Source organism: Prionailurus viverrinus, chromosome C2 (genome assembly GCF_022837055.1).
Source record: "Prionailurus viverrinus isolate Anna chromosome C2, UM_Priviv_1.0, whole genome shotgun sequence".
In the NCBI taxonomy this organism is placed as follows: Eukaryota; Metazoa; Chordata; class Mammalia; order Carnivora; family Felidae; genus Prionailurus; species Prionailurus viverrinus.
Window position 1 is genome coordinate 24,485,343 of NC_062569.1, and position 13,608 is coordinate 24,498,950.

Below are 13,608 nucleotides of genomic sequence, written 5' to 3' on the forward strand. Positions count from 1 at the left end.
TCATATGCCACTTACTAAGTATTTCCTCTGGGATGTCCCATATGTATCTCAAATTTAATACTTGCCAAACTAAACCCTTGATTCTACCTCCGCAAGTCTATCACTCCTCTGTGTTTCTCCAGAACAGTAAATGGTCAACCCAGTTGATCAAGCCTTAGAATCGCCTGTGACCTGTTTCTCTTACATCACACATCAAGTCCATCACCAAATCCTCTTCTAAATACATCCTGAAAGAAATCACCTTTCTCTCTGTACTGCTAATACCAAGTCACCACCACTAGTTTCTTAACTAGTCTTTTTACTTTCTCCCTTGCTTATAGACCCTTTCTACATAGCAGCCAGATTAATGTAAGTCAGTTCCTATCACTCTGCTACTCAGAGCCATGCAGTTACTTCCCAAAATATATAGGATAAAATGCAATGCCTTTTCGATGGCCTACAAGGTAAGCCCTGCTTGATCTGGCCTCCTATCTCTCCAACCCCATTTGCTACACCACCATACTTTCTGTTGCCTGTTGGACTCCAGCCACACTGACCTGACTGCTATTCCTCAAGCAAACAAACATGTTCCCACTTGAGTAGCTCTGAGCTTGCTTTTCTCTATGTCTGGATTCTTACCTAAGAATCCCCATGGCACACTGCTATTCACTCTGTTCCAGTATCTTCTCTTCAGAAAACTTCTCTTTGACTCCCCTATCTAAAATAAGGGACCCCTTTACTCTGGTTTCTACTTACTGTTTTTGTTTTTGTGTTTTATAGCATTCTTACTACCTGAAATGGTAAAAACATTATTGGCTTGTTTTTTGTTTTTATTGTTTGTTTCTTGCACTGAGATGTAAACTCCACATTTTGTCTCGTTAACGTTATATCACCAGCACCTAAAATAGTGTCTAGAATATGGTAGGCACTCAATGAAAAAATTTCAGAGAGCAAACAAACATTCTAAAGGCTATCCAAACTCCTAATTAGTCAAAGAAATGCAAATTAAAACAACAATACAGTATCATTTTCACCTTTCAAATTAGAAAATTGAAAAAATAGGGGCACCTGGGTGGATCAGTGAGTTGAACATCCCACTCAACTCTTGATTTTGGCGCAGGTCATGGTCTCATGGTTCCTTCATTCGAGCCCTACTTGGGCTCTGTGCTGACAGTGGGGAGCCTGCTTCATATTCTTTCCCTCTTCCTGTCTCTCTGCTCCTCCCCCTTTGCATGCGTGTATGCACTCTCCCTCAAAAAAAAAAAAAACAACTTTAAAAATATATATAAATAAAAAATAAATGAGCCAGAGATGACTAAGTCCCAGAGATCTACTGTATAGTATAGTGCCCATAGGTTATAATAATAATATATTAATTAATATATATTAAAAGTTTGCTAAGAGGGTTGATCTTATTCTAAGCATTTTTATCACAAAAAAAAAAATAAAACGAAGAGGGAGAGAGAAAACTTTTGGAAGTGATGGATATGTTTATGGCATAGATTGTGGTGATGGTTTTATAGATGTTTACTTATCCCCAAACTCATCAAGTTGTACACATTAAATATGCACAGCTGTTTGTATGTCAGTTATACCTCAATAAAGTGATTTAAAATAAATGAATGAATGGGCAAGCTAGTACTGGTGAAGGTGCATAGATACCCTTAATTCTTGATAATCTTGCCAAAGAATTCTTCCAATTCTGTATGTAACCCTTATAACCACCACGGTATGGCCTGGAGGTTTGTTTACCATGTCAGTATCACCACTTTATCCATCATTAAAAGCCCCTGTAGCTGTGATACCATTGGTAAAGTCCATTTCACTCTTTAAGGCCAAAGATCCTCTTACCTGGCTGGGCCCTTCAGCCATAATTAGCCTTGCAACTACTTTCTTAGCTGTTTAGAAGCTATTAAAGAGTTAATGCATTGGAGCTGTCACTGAGTAGCAAGACAGAGATGGGAAGGATCCAGAGGAGTATATATACTCATGGGGGAACCCCCAGCAGTGATCAATGAATAGAAAATAGACAGGAGACAGGCAGACACCTGAAAAGCAGGGACGTAATACCTGCTATATCTATGGTAATGGACTTCTATTTGTGTTGCTTATCCAAATAAGGGATAAGGATGCAAAGATGACATGTGATTTCATGGATAAGAATATCTCTAGAAATCAAGAAGCCTGATTTCTCGTCTCTGCTTTACCATGGATTGCTATAATTAAGTCTTTAAAAGCAAGTGCCTAGGTATTTTAGTGGTAGATTTTCCATTACGTGTGTGCATAATATTCACTGTGCTCTGATTTTACTTACTTGCAAATTTCTTTTTAAAAATGGGAATTGACATTTTCTTATTCATTCAACTTTTAAGCTCGGAACGACAATTTAACACTCAAAGCTCGTTCCAATTTTGTCCTTAAATAACCAGAAATTGCTGCTATAAAAAAAAATAAGTACATCTAATTTGTGACCAGTCTTCAGTGGAACCTATCAATCTATTTAGGAATCTGTAACTACTAAAATGCCCAATTGAGTAGTCGTGGAACAGAATTCCATAGTTTTTAAATACTGCAGTTGCTTCTATTAAGAGTAGAATCACATACCTTCTTTATTCCAGAACGGTCATGGATTTTCTGTTTGAAAAGGACACAACACAATTTCTCAAAATGTGCAGTTCTTTCTGCTCCACAGAGGTGATGTGATAACGGCACATGAGTGGTCAGTAGTGCCTCCAGAGCACATGTCACTTTATCTAGTGGTGACTGTTTACACATTCCACAACTGTAGGTCTTTTTACTTAAGCAGTTTCATATCACCAAAATTTTAGAGATAGAAAATACCAAGCTTAGTTCATGATCTCTCCACGCATCAGCTCAGCAATAACATTCTGTGTGCTAACTATGCCAGCTTTCCTCTGCACCCCCATCAGAGCTTAAACAACTTAACTCATATCAATGATGAAAGAATCCAGAATTATAATTCTGGTAGATGGGCCTTCTGCAGAAGGCCTCTTGCCAGAAACCCTACATGAGATCCTAGAGGAAGCGAGGCTCCAGGGAAAGAAGATTCTAATAAAGAGAGTACCCTGAGCTCTTAAGATGCATCCCACATTCCTTAGCTGGGCTCCATGTGACTAAAGCGTGATGGCATCCAATCCATTCTTACCCTAGGAATGCCTGGTGACTAATAGTTCTGCATCTCTCCTTGGGATTAGGATCTGCCTCAGCTTAGAAGGGCTCCTTCCTCTCCAGGTCTGGCCTCACTAGAATGTCCTGAGAAAGTGCAGGGTTCCAGGAAGCACAAGGATCCTTCCAACAATCTTACATTAGAATATGACGAACATCATGAGAGCAGTGACCACATCTGTCTCATTCATTGGTGTTGCTTCAATACCTGCCACAAAGAACAAATTTAAGTATTAGTGAAATAAGTGAGTGCTTTTTAGCTTCAGTTGTAGAATAACTCATATTGATGTCACGAGCCACATCTTAGAATCCTCATATTCCTAGCACTGTACTTGGTACTATTTATAATGGTTAGTAAATATTTTAGTTTAATGATTAGGTAAATAAATACTGTTTTGAATACCTAAAAGACATGATAAAATTCTCCTCAACAATTTCCATTTTACATGGTCAACAAAATTTTTTAAATTAGGCTTTATTAGGGCGCCTGGGTGGCACAGTCAGTTAAGCCTCCGACTTCAGCCAGGTCACGATCTCGCGGTCCGGGAGTTCGAGCCCCGCGTCGGGCTCTGGGCTGATGGCTCAGAGCCTGGAGCCTGTTTCCGATTCTGTGTCTCCCTCTCTCTCTGCCCCTCCCCCGTTCATGCTCTGTCTCTCTCTGTCCCAAAAATAAATAAACGTTGAAAAAAAAATATTTAAAAAAAAATAAATTAGGCTTTATTATATTTGCTTACATAATGACTACAATTGTTCAGAATTATTTTATTGCTAAAATATGGTAAAGAAATAATTGCTAATAATATTCCCCAAGCTATAAAGCCAAGAAGTCCATGGTTATCAGTATTAGTAGTTAATTGGCTAATCAGAATGTCAGAGAACCCTGATTTCTATATAAATGTAACTTCGTGATACTTTTGTGCTCAAATAACTAAAAGTTTGTGCTTATAAGCACATCTGTGTCTGAAGTGCTCTTTCTGTCATATCAAAGAGTTGTTACTACCCAACCAATTTAGATAAATTGCTAATACTGTCTCCTATCCAGAGTAAATAGATTTTTCTCCTTTTTTTAAAAATGTATGCATAATTTGTACCAGTACACAGATCCGTAGTATTCTATCTGATGAGTTTTGACAGTTGTGTATACCCATGTAACCTCCATCCAAAACAACATATCTGGCATGAACATTTCTTTCACCTGAGAGTTCCCTCGTATCCCTTTACAGTCATTTGCAACCACTCATCCCGAGACAACCACTGTCTGATTTCTGTTACAGTATATATTGGTTTCGCCTTTTCATGAACTTCATATAAATACAACCAGGCAGTGTGCACTCTTTTGTATCTAGCTTTTTTTTCGTTCAGCATGATGTCTTTGCAGTTCGCCCATATTCCATGTATCCATGTTCCTTCCTTTGGATTGTTGAGTCGTATTCCATCATATGAACAGACAGCAAGTTGTTTATTCTCTCATTAACTGAGTTATTTCAAGATTTGGAGTATTATGAATAAGGCTGCTATGAACTTTTCTCTACAAGTGTTTTGATGCTCTTGTTTGTTGTTAGTGTTGTTTATAGATGTATGGTTTTCTTTCTCTTAGGTAAACACAAATTGCTCTATATGATAGATGAATGTTTAACTTCATAAGAAACTACCTGTTTCAAAACAACCTGTTTTGAAAGTAACTGTATCTTTTTTCTACTCCCATTAGGAATATATGGGGTTTCCAATTGCTTGCATCATTGTATAACATTAGTAATTGTGCATCCTTGCCAACATTTGCTATTGTCAGTCTTTATTTTATTTATTCCAGTTGATATGAAAATGGTATCTCTTATGGCTTAATTTGCGTTTTTCTGATGATTAATGATGTTGAGCATCATTTCATAACATATCACTGATATATAGGTCTTCTTTTATAAAGTGTTATTTCAAGTTTTTTTTTACCTGTTTTCAATGGGTTATTTGGATTTTTTTTTAATTTTAGGAATTCCTTATATATTCTGGATAGGATTCTTTGTCAGATATGTGTACTAGAAATATTACTCCCTAGTGTATGGCTTGTCTATTCATTTTCTTAGTGATGTCTTTAGATGATCAGAAAAATTTTATTTCAGTGAAGTTTCTTCTTTCAGTTTCTTCTTTTATGGCTAGTGCATTTTGTTTCCTACCTAAGAAATCTTTGCCTCCCTTTAGTCTCCATTTTTGATGGTCCCCAGACCCTCCTCAGCTTAGTGACTCACTAGGACTCACCGCACTCTGCACAGCTGTTCCACTCATGGGTACTGTGTGTTATGACAAAAGGATACAGACTGAAATCAGGAAAGGAAAAAGTTTGTAGTCTAGTAGGAGAAACTAGGTACAAGTTTCCAACTGTCCAGTCCCAGTGGAGTGCTTAAGTCTCCCAGTAGCAATATATGACAACATGTGATAAGTGCTGCCGCTAGGGAAGCTCACCCAGGCTTGCTATCCCTCAAGGTGTTTTTTGTTTGTTTGTTTTGTTTTGTTTTGTTTTTTAGAGCTCTGTCATGTAAGCATGAAGCAACAGTGTGACTAACGGTATGATATAGAAACCTCAATTTTTATTTCTATAGATAAGTCTTAGAGGGTTGATCTAATGATTGTATACACAGCAATCAATACATATTTATTATTCTTATGTTAGTTTGACAAATGTTATGAATGGTGTTCAGACCTAATTAGGTAAGCCCCCTATAGGCTAGCTTATATCCAACCATGCATTAGGCCAGCCTTTTTATCCCTAAAAGCACTACTCCTTTTGCTTCATGACACAGTAACAAAAATGTATCCTCCACGTGCAAAATAATCATAGCCTTATAGAGGAGAGGAGTACATTTCATTCAAAAGTCAGACTCCTAAGGAATAAGTAATAGCAAACTAACTTTTATCATCTTGTTTTAATAAAGACCTACCAAATCTAGAGTTCTTTGAGATGTGGAGATAGTTTGTTTTCTAAGACAATAGAAACCTCACAATATGGCAAACAAATTTAGAATTACATATAGATGTCTTTCATTGAAGCAAATTTGCTACTCTCAACTTTAAAGATAAAGAATTAAGAAAGGTAGAAACCAATTCATTTTATAGAATTTGAAGTCTTCAACTCACAGAATTTGTAAACAAAAGTACACCATAAATTAGCTCAGGTGTTAGAATCATCTTGAAAAGTACTATGTTGCAACCCTGACAGCTGTTTTGAATTTCCAAATAAAATATTTATGTCTATAAGCATGAAAGAAATAAATATGAACCGTAATCCATTGAGGGTAGGTCATTAATGTAGATTTCTAGAAAGCTAGCACAGATGGAAAGAGAATATTGTTTCTATCTAAAAACGAAAGTCACATATTCATATTTACTTTTTCCAACTACGCTTTGCACTTAAGAAAATAATTTTAAAATAAGTTCTATGTTTTTATGGTGGAAAAAAAGGTACAGTGAGGTGAGAAAATGATAGAAAAGGAGACTATGAAACAAATGAAAGAGCAGGGGGAAGAATAGCATCTTGAAAGGACAGTGAACGTGGAGGAAGAAGGAGGGGCAAGGGGCAAAAAGAACAGAATAGAAACAGAAGGTAGAGATAAGGAGGCAGGGCAAACAGGCCCGTAAGCTTGGAGATGGGGTTTGGTCAGCATTCCTCAAGGGCCTAGACTAGTGTACAGGCCTCTCATTTGGTCCTGCCCTTTCAACAATGTGATGAATATGGTGGTGGAAGCCATTTGACACTGCAGATTATAAATCCCTAGAGCTGGAAAGGGCCTTTCATTTAAGCCTATGTCTCACCCAGGCCAAGACTAGAAAGCCACAGTGTCTGAAGGTGGTTTTCCAATCTCTTACACAGTTCCAGAATTGGAACACTTATTATTTTAAATAGAGCCTGTTAAAACATTAGGAAGGATTTCTTGTGTTATAGCTTTTGAACTGTTTTCTGTAACTTTCGTAACACATTTCGTTTTCTAAAGCCATGATGCCAAAAGGACTGCTTTCCCCCATGACAGCTCCCATGATATTATAAGACTCGCCCCCCCAGCTTTTTAAGCCATTCCTCTCACAGCATAATTTTCATACCTCCCCACTGTTCTACTCCATTTTATAAAGACACAATTCAGTTCTGCCAGACATTAATGCCTCAGCGAAAGCTGTCTGCCATAGTTGTGCAGTTAGCTTCTGCCATGTAGGCACTCACCTAGTATTTTTAGTCACATATTTATATTACTATTAAAGATAATATATATTTACTACATAGAGATACCATATTTACTTTTGAAGGATAATTTCACAGGGTACAGAATTCTAGGTTGGCGGGGCTTTTTCTCTCAGTATTTTAAATATTCACTCCATTCTCTTCTTGCATGCATGGTTTCCAACAAGTTGGTTATCTTTGCTCTTGCATAGGTAAGGTGTTTTGTTCTTCTGGTTTCTTTCAGGATTTATTTATCTGTGATTTTATATAGTTTAAAAATGACATGCCTAGGTGTAGTTCTTTTGGCATTCACCCTCCCAGGTGTTCTTGAAGCTTCCTTCAAGAACTGTGGTTTAGTGTCTGACATGAATTTGGGGAAATTCTCAGTTGCTATTGTTTCAGATATTGCTTCTGTTCCTTTCTTTCTCTCTTCTCCTCTGGTATTCTCATTATGCATATGTTATACCTTTTATAGTTGTCCCACAGTTGGATATTCTTGGATATTCTCTTCTGTGATTTTCTTTATGTCATTTTTGTGTTTGTTTTTCAGTTTGGAGAATTTCTTTTAAAACCTCCTCAACCTCAAGAGTGTGTATAGTCTCTTTCCTTGCCTGTGTGTAGCCTACTAATAAGCCTATGAAAGACACTGTTCATTTGTTACAGTTTTTTTTTTATCTTCATTCTTTTTTTCTTTCTTAGAATTTTCTTTTCTCTGCTGACATTTCCCACCTGTTCTTGCATGCTGTCCACCTTATCCATTAGACTCCTTAGCGTTTTAATCATAGTTATTTTAAATTCCCAGTCTGGTAATTCCAATAGATAGAGCAGGCTACATCTGAATCTGATTCTGATGCTTGCTCTGTCTTTTCAAACTGTGTCTTTCTACTTTTTTTCAGTAAGTCTTATATAAATTTTTTGTGATAGTTGGATATATGGAGTGGGTAAAAGGAACTGCTTAAATGGACTTATAGTAATGTGGTGATAAGGTGTGGGAGGAGAAGAACCATTCTATAGTCCTGTGATGAGGTGTCAGTCTTTTTGTGAGCCTGTGCCTTCAGACTGTGAACACACATGCCTCTCATCCGCCTCCCCAACGTGGGTGGGACAGGGTGACTAGAGGGGTGTGGGGTTGGGTATTTCCCTTCCTCCAGGTCAGTTAAGCTCTGATAAAACCTCAGCAGGTTAGATTTGGGTTGTATGATTTCTCCTAAGGGCAGACTTTGTTAAGAAAAACAGAATGTTCAGATGTATTTCAAAATGGTTCCCTTCCATTCCACCTGTTGCATGCACAATTTTTCTCCCATCGGTAGAACTCCAGGAGATAAAACTCAGGAGTGTGGGCTACCCCCTCATGATTGGGTCCCCCTCGGAGTTTATCTGTCAGATTGGTCCCCATTGAGCCCCTAGTAAGATTTGTCAATTGTACTTCATATCTCCCTACTCCAGTGCTGCTTCCTATGGGTCTCTGCTCCAGGAAGTTGTGATTCTCTGTAGTAACCTGTTAGTCTGTCTGATTTGGGGACAGCAGTTTACGCTATGGATCTAAGAAAAATTTGTTGATTTTTTTTTCAATTTATTCAACTCTTTCTTGTTGTTAGGACAAAGTGGAAACTTCCAAGCTTCTTACATGCCAGACTGGAAACCAAAAGTTCACTCATTTAGTATTAACACAGGCTAAAAATCTTACTTTTCTTCAGCAGTGTCCCTGTGGGCTCAGATTAGCCTAGCAGACCAAACTAAAACACTAATGTTTGGGTGTTGTTGTTGTTGTTGTTGTTGTTGTTGTTGTTTTAATGTGAACTCATGTTAGCCCATACCTCTCTATTCTGTGTGTAATGTGCAGTTATAGAAAGGTTTAACCTAAGTGCTTAAGATTCTATTTATCTTTGTTAAATTTTATCTGTTTAATTCATTTCTCATGCTAGCCTGTTGAGAGTATTTTATATTTTGATTGCTTTGTCTAATAGATTAGGTGTCTCTGCAGGCCTTTAGTCTCAAATTCAGTAAGCATTTGTTCTCTTTCCAGTCACAAAATTATAGAATTTTCTATCTAAAAGGAACCCAAAATATCAATAATCCAGCCCCCTTGTCTTAAAGATAAGGAAACTTCAGTCCGGAGAGCAGGCTATATAACTCTCCCCAGTTATGCAGCTCATTGATGGAAGGAAGATTATGAGCTTATAAAAAGGACTGGTGAGCAGGTCTGTGAACCAAGTCTGAGACACATGTCATCACCAGAAGTCTGTGGTGGGTGCTAGAACATTCAACAATAAACTTGAGGTACAGTTCTCCAACTATAACTGAGGATGCATTATCTTTCATTCTATCCACAGCACTGACATACCTTGGTAAATCTTACAGACTTTAACACCTCAGATAAGAAATAAAGTTGCCTTAGAATGACTTGTTTTTAGTGACCCATACTGGCTACTTGTGATAGACTACAACCATTTTCAAGTAATTAGGAAAAAAAATTTTAATAAGCCAGTCCATTTTCTGGTTCATGGTCTCTACAATCCTTCTGAAAAATTAGAACAGTTCCCCCACTTTCAGTCTTCTGATACCTCTTTTTCTATTCAGTACAACAAATTGGGTATTATATTTAAACACAAACAAACCCAGCCATCTGAAACTTTAAAATGTACCTAAATAACAATTGAGCCAATGGACTACTTAGAAAACGTGTGGGAAAAACTGTGATGCTGTTGCTATAATCAGATGCAAATGTATATCTTTAAATGCTTTTATTGGGAAAGAGAGGGAACTGAACAAGTGAATGAATGGATGAATGGATGAACAAACCAAGCAGTCAACCTTTGGGAACACAGAAAGGAAATAATAAGAAAAATATAAACTAGCATATTGAGAAAGATAATTACAAGTAAATGGAAAACTCTTCCTTTGACAAAAATATAAACAAGCATGTAACAAAATTTTATTGAAAAAGGAGTTAAGTAAACAAATATTAGATACTTAATATCAGACCTGAAAAACAAATCCATAGATAGAAAGGAAGAAAGCCTGAGGTGGTGTCAAAGCTTGGATAACAGGAGAGGAAAATCTCCGTGGCTGTGGAGAGTTTTTACAAACGTGATCACGTGATAATGTTCTGGGTTTTTGGTTTGTTTGGTTGGTTGGTTTTTTTAAGCTTTAGAAAAGTTTTAGAAGTTGAATGAAAACAGCTCATGCCTCTGGCAGTTAAAAAGACATTGGAAACACTAGAAGCTCTTTCAGGAGAGTATGGGTTAGAAAGTCAGGCGGTAAGAGATCAGGTGGGTGGCAAGAGGCAGCAAGAGTCACCCAGTTTTAGAAAGTGAACCAAAGAGGCCCAACAGTGAAGCCAGGTTGGGTTCTGATGCAGTTGTTTTGATGACTCTTGAATCTTCAGGTAAGTGTCCCATCGCTACTGATTTAACCTGCTAAATGAGGCTGTGCAAAAAGTAGGGTCTTGGCAACAATTTGAAGACAATCCCTCCTATATTGTACTATTTTTATTACTTAATAAGAGTATGTAGTAAATAATAATAATGAAAGACTTTGATTACACAAAATTAGTTACTCATTAGATTTATATAATGTCCTGTTAACTCCAGAGTCCTCTTACTATTTATTTCAACAGTGTTTACACGTTACACTCCATTGTTAATCCAACCCAGTACTCAGGGTCCATCAGATCTCTGACAAACGCATTAATTTTCATTGACTCAGCACACATGACTTAATAACGTACATCACAGCCAGTAAAGAATGCTGCTACAGATATTTAAGATCCGTGTTTAGCTACCTTTGGCCAAAAAATTATCATCCTGAAAAACAAACACACTATGGACAGCATGTTTGTCCTAGAAGTACATGTTTTACAGTTGTTTGTATCTGTAATAATTGAAGAGTCACCTTCAATAGTTGTTTTGAGAAGAAAATATTCTTCTGGAAGCAGTGGGTAGTGAATGAGGGGGGAAGTTGGTTAAAAACAAAAAATACCCAAAAAAGGAAAACGGTGTTCATCCCCTTTTAAGAGGTATTCAGATGAAAAATTGCTCGGCATGAGCTTGATCTATGTTTTTTGTGCTTATTAGTAGTAATGAAGATGCATTAACCATATTCTCTTGATAATGCTCTAGCAGTTTCTTAGTACTTTTATCAACATATAAATTTTACAGCTGGCAGTATGGGAATTTGACTAGTACATTTTTGTTCATAAAAAAGGGTAACGACATTTTAACTTCTTCATATCTGTGAATTATGAATCTTGCCTTCAAACAAGCAAAACTAAAATGCAACAAGACATGGGATTGCATGCAGGCTGCTGAGTGAAATACAGTGCCAGAGGTGAATGCCTTCCTAATCCACAACTTACGAGTTCTTTTCATTTCCTTCATTTATTTTTCAATAAACATGTATTGAGTGCCTTCTCTGTTGCTAAGCTGTAGTGTCTGTAAATTGAGAATGCCGTACTTCATTAGGAAGCAGCGGGAAACTGGAAGTAAGTGGTGTATAATCACGATATATCCTTATCTCCATTAGGAAACGTTATTTTCAACAATTTTTGGAAGGGCATGAAATAACTCAGTTCTTTAAAGATAAAACTTGATACAAAAAGAATCATTTGAAAATTTTTTTCACATTTCGTGGAGTTGTAAATGAGCAACTCTTTCTCTTATAAAGCCGAATTCCAGGTTTTAAATTTGATTTGTCCTAGCTCCAAAGTAATGTAAGTCTCCGATATGTAGCCCATAATATTAGTGAGTACCATTAAAGAAAAACTTGATGAAAGGAAGAAGCATAGTGTTCTCTTTTATTATAGGACTATGGATCAGTTCTATCTTAGAGCTGTATCTAGCAACGCCAAGGATACAGCTGTTCTATAAAATGTAGAAGAATTATTATGTAAGAGCTGTCAGGTAGATCTGAGAGAAGGAAATGATAGTAAAATTCAAGTTAAATCAAGTAAATGTATCCCTCAAACTTGATTTTCGATCTCCTACTTTTATGGAAAAAAGAAGCAAAATGTGAGAAAATAAGCTTCTATTAATGATTTGGGCAATAAAAATACAAACTTTGGTATTGTTGTGGAGTGGGACTACCTCCTGCAACTAAAATAATTTATAATCATAACTGGTCTTCAAGATAATACCCCTGAGATACTTCAAGATTACAAATCATCTGGGAGGTAGTCATTCAGTTGACAAATGTTTACTTGGTGTCTTCTGTTTGCCAGATGGCTGTCACACAGGTGCTGGCAAACCATGGCAGCCGAGCGAGGAAGTGTGTGAGAGGAGCGGCGGGTAAGGGGGTTAACCATTGACAAGGGTAGAATAAAATAAGAGTGAGCCTTCAGCTCTGCACTGTGGAGGTCACCCATGACTAGGAGGAGGAGTTTTTGCACATTGGCAAGGAGGCCACAACCAGACCTGAGTGGGCCTAGGACCGAAGAAGCAGAAGTAGCACATAAGACAGCTTTTTGAAAAAATATGTCATGAGGAAGGAGGAGAAGTGGGATGGTAACTAGGATGAGATGAGGGTTCACAGGATAAGTTAGCAAGGGCGCTTGTGTGAGCATGCACACGCACGCGCGCGCACACACACACACACACACACACACACCATGGTTGTATGCTAATGGGAATGCCACTACAGAAAAGGAGAAAATGATTCAGGAGAGGAAGGTGCCAGGGCAACGATCTCAGAAGGTGAGAGGATGGAATCCAGAGCACAGTGAGAGAGGCTGGCCATCGCTAGGAGCCAGGACTCTTCACTGTAGAGGTGGAAAGACTTCGACTACCTGGACATGCAGCTCCCTTTTAACAAATATTTATAAAGCACCTGTTATACGCTAGGCAACAGCAGCATAGCAGACAGACCAGAACCCCTTATCTTCGTGAAGCTTGCGTTCGAATGGGGATTGGAGGAGATGGACAAATAATAACCCATCAAATAGGATATGTAGTGCCATCAGGAAAAGTGAAGCAGGGCAGTGGGGAAGGAGGATGTGGAGAGCCGGGATGGTCGGGGTGGTGAGGGCAACTTGCAATTCTCAGGAACTGGGCGATTCTGTACAGCTTTTATTGAATTTACTTTGTGACTCTCAGACACGTTTATTTTTCAAAATCAGATTAAATGTGGCCTAATACCCACATGCCAGGGCTTGTGGGAAATCTGCTGTCGGCTTCATTTCACAGGTGCCGCCTTCTATCCAAGGCTTGCTGAGCCCTGGATGTCTCCTTTAGAGTCCTTATCACAGG

General features: G+C 37.8%; 1 protein-coding gene across 6 annotated transcripts in view; it reads left to right on the forward strand.

Annotated features, from left to right (window-relative positions):
• TBC1D5 (TBC1 domain family member 5) overlaps window positions 1–13,608 on the forward strand; it is a 583,027-nt gene that overhangs the window by 497,822 nt on the left and 71,597 nt on the right. The gene's annotated exons all lie outside the window — the stretch shown is intronic.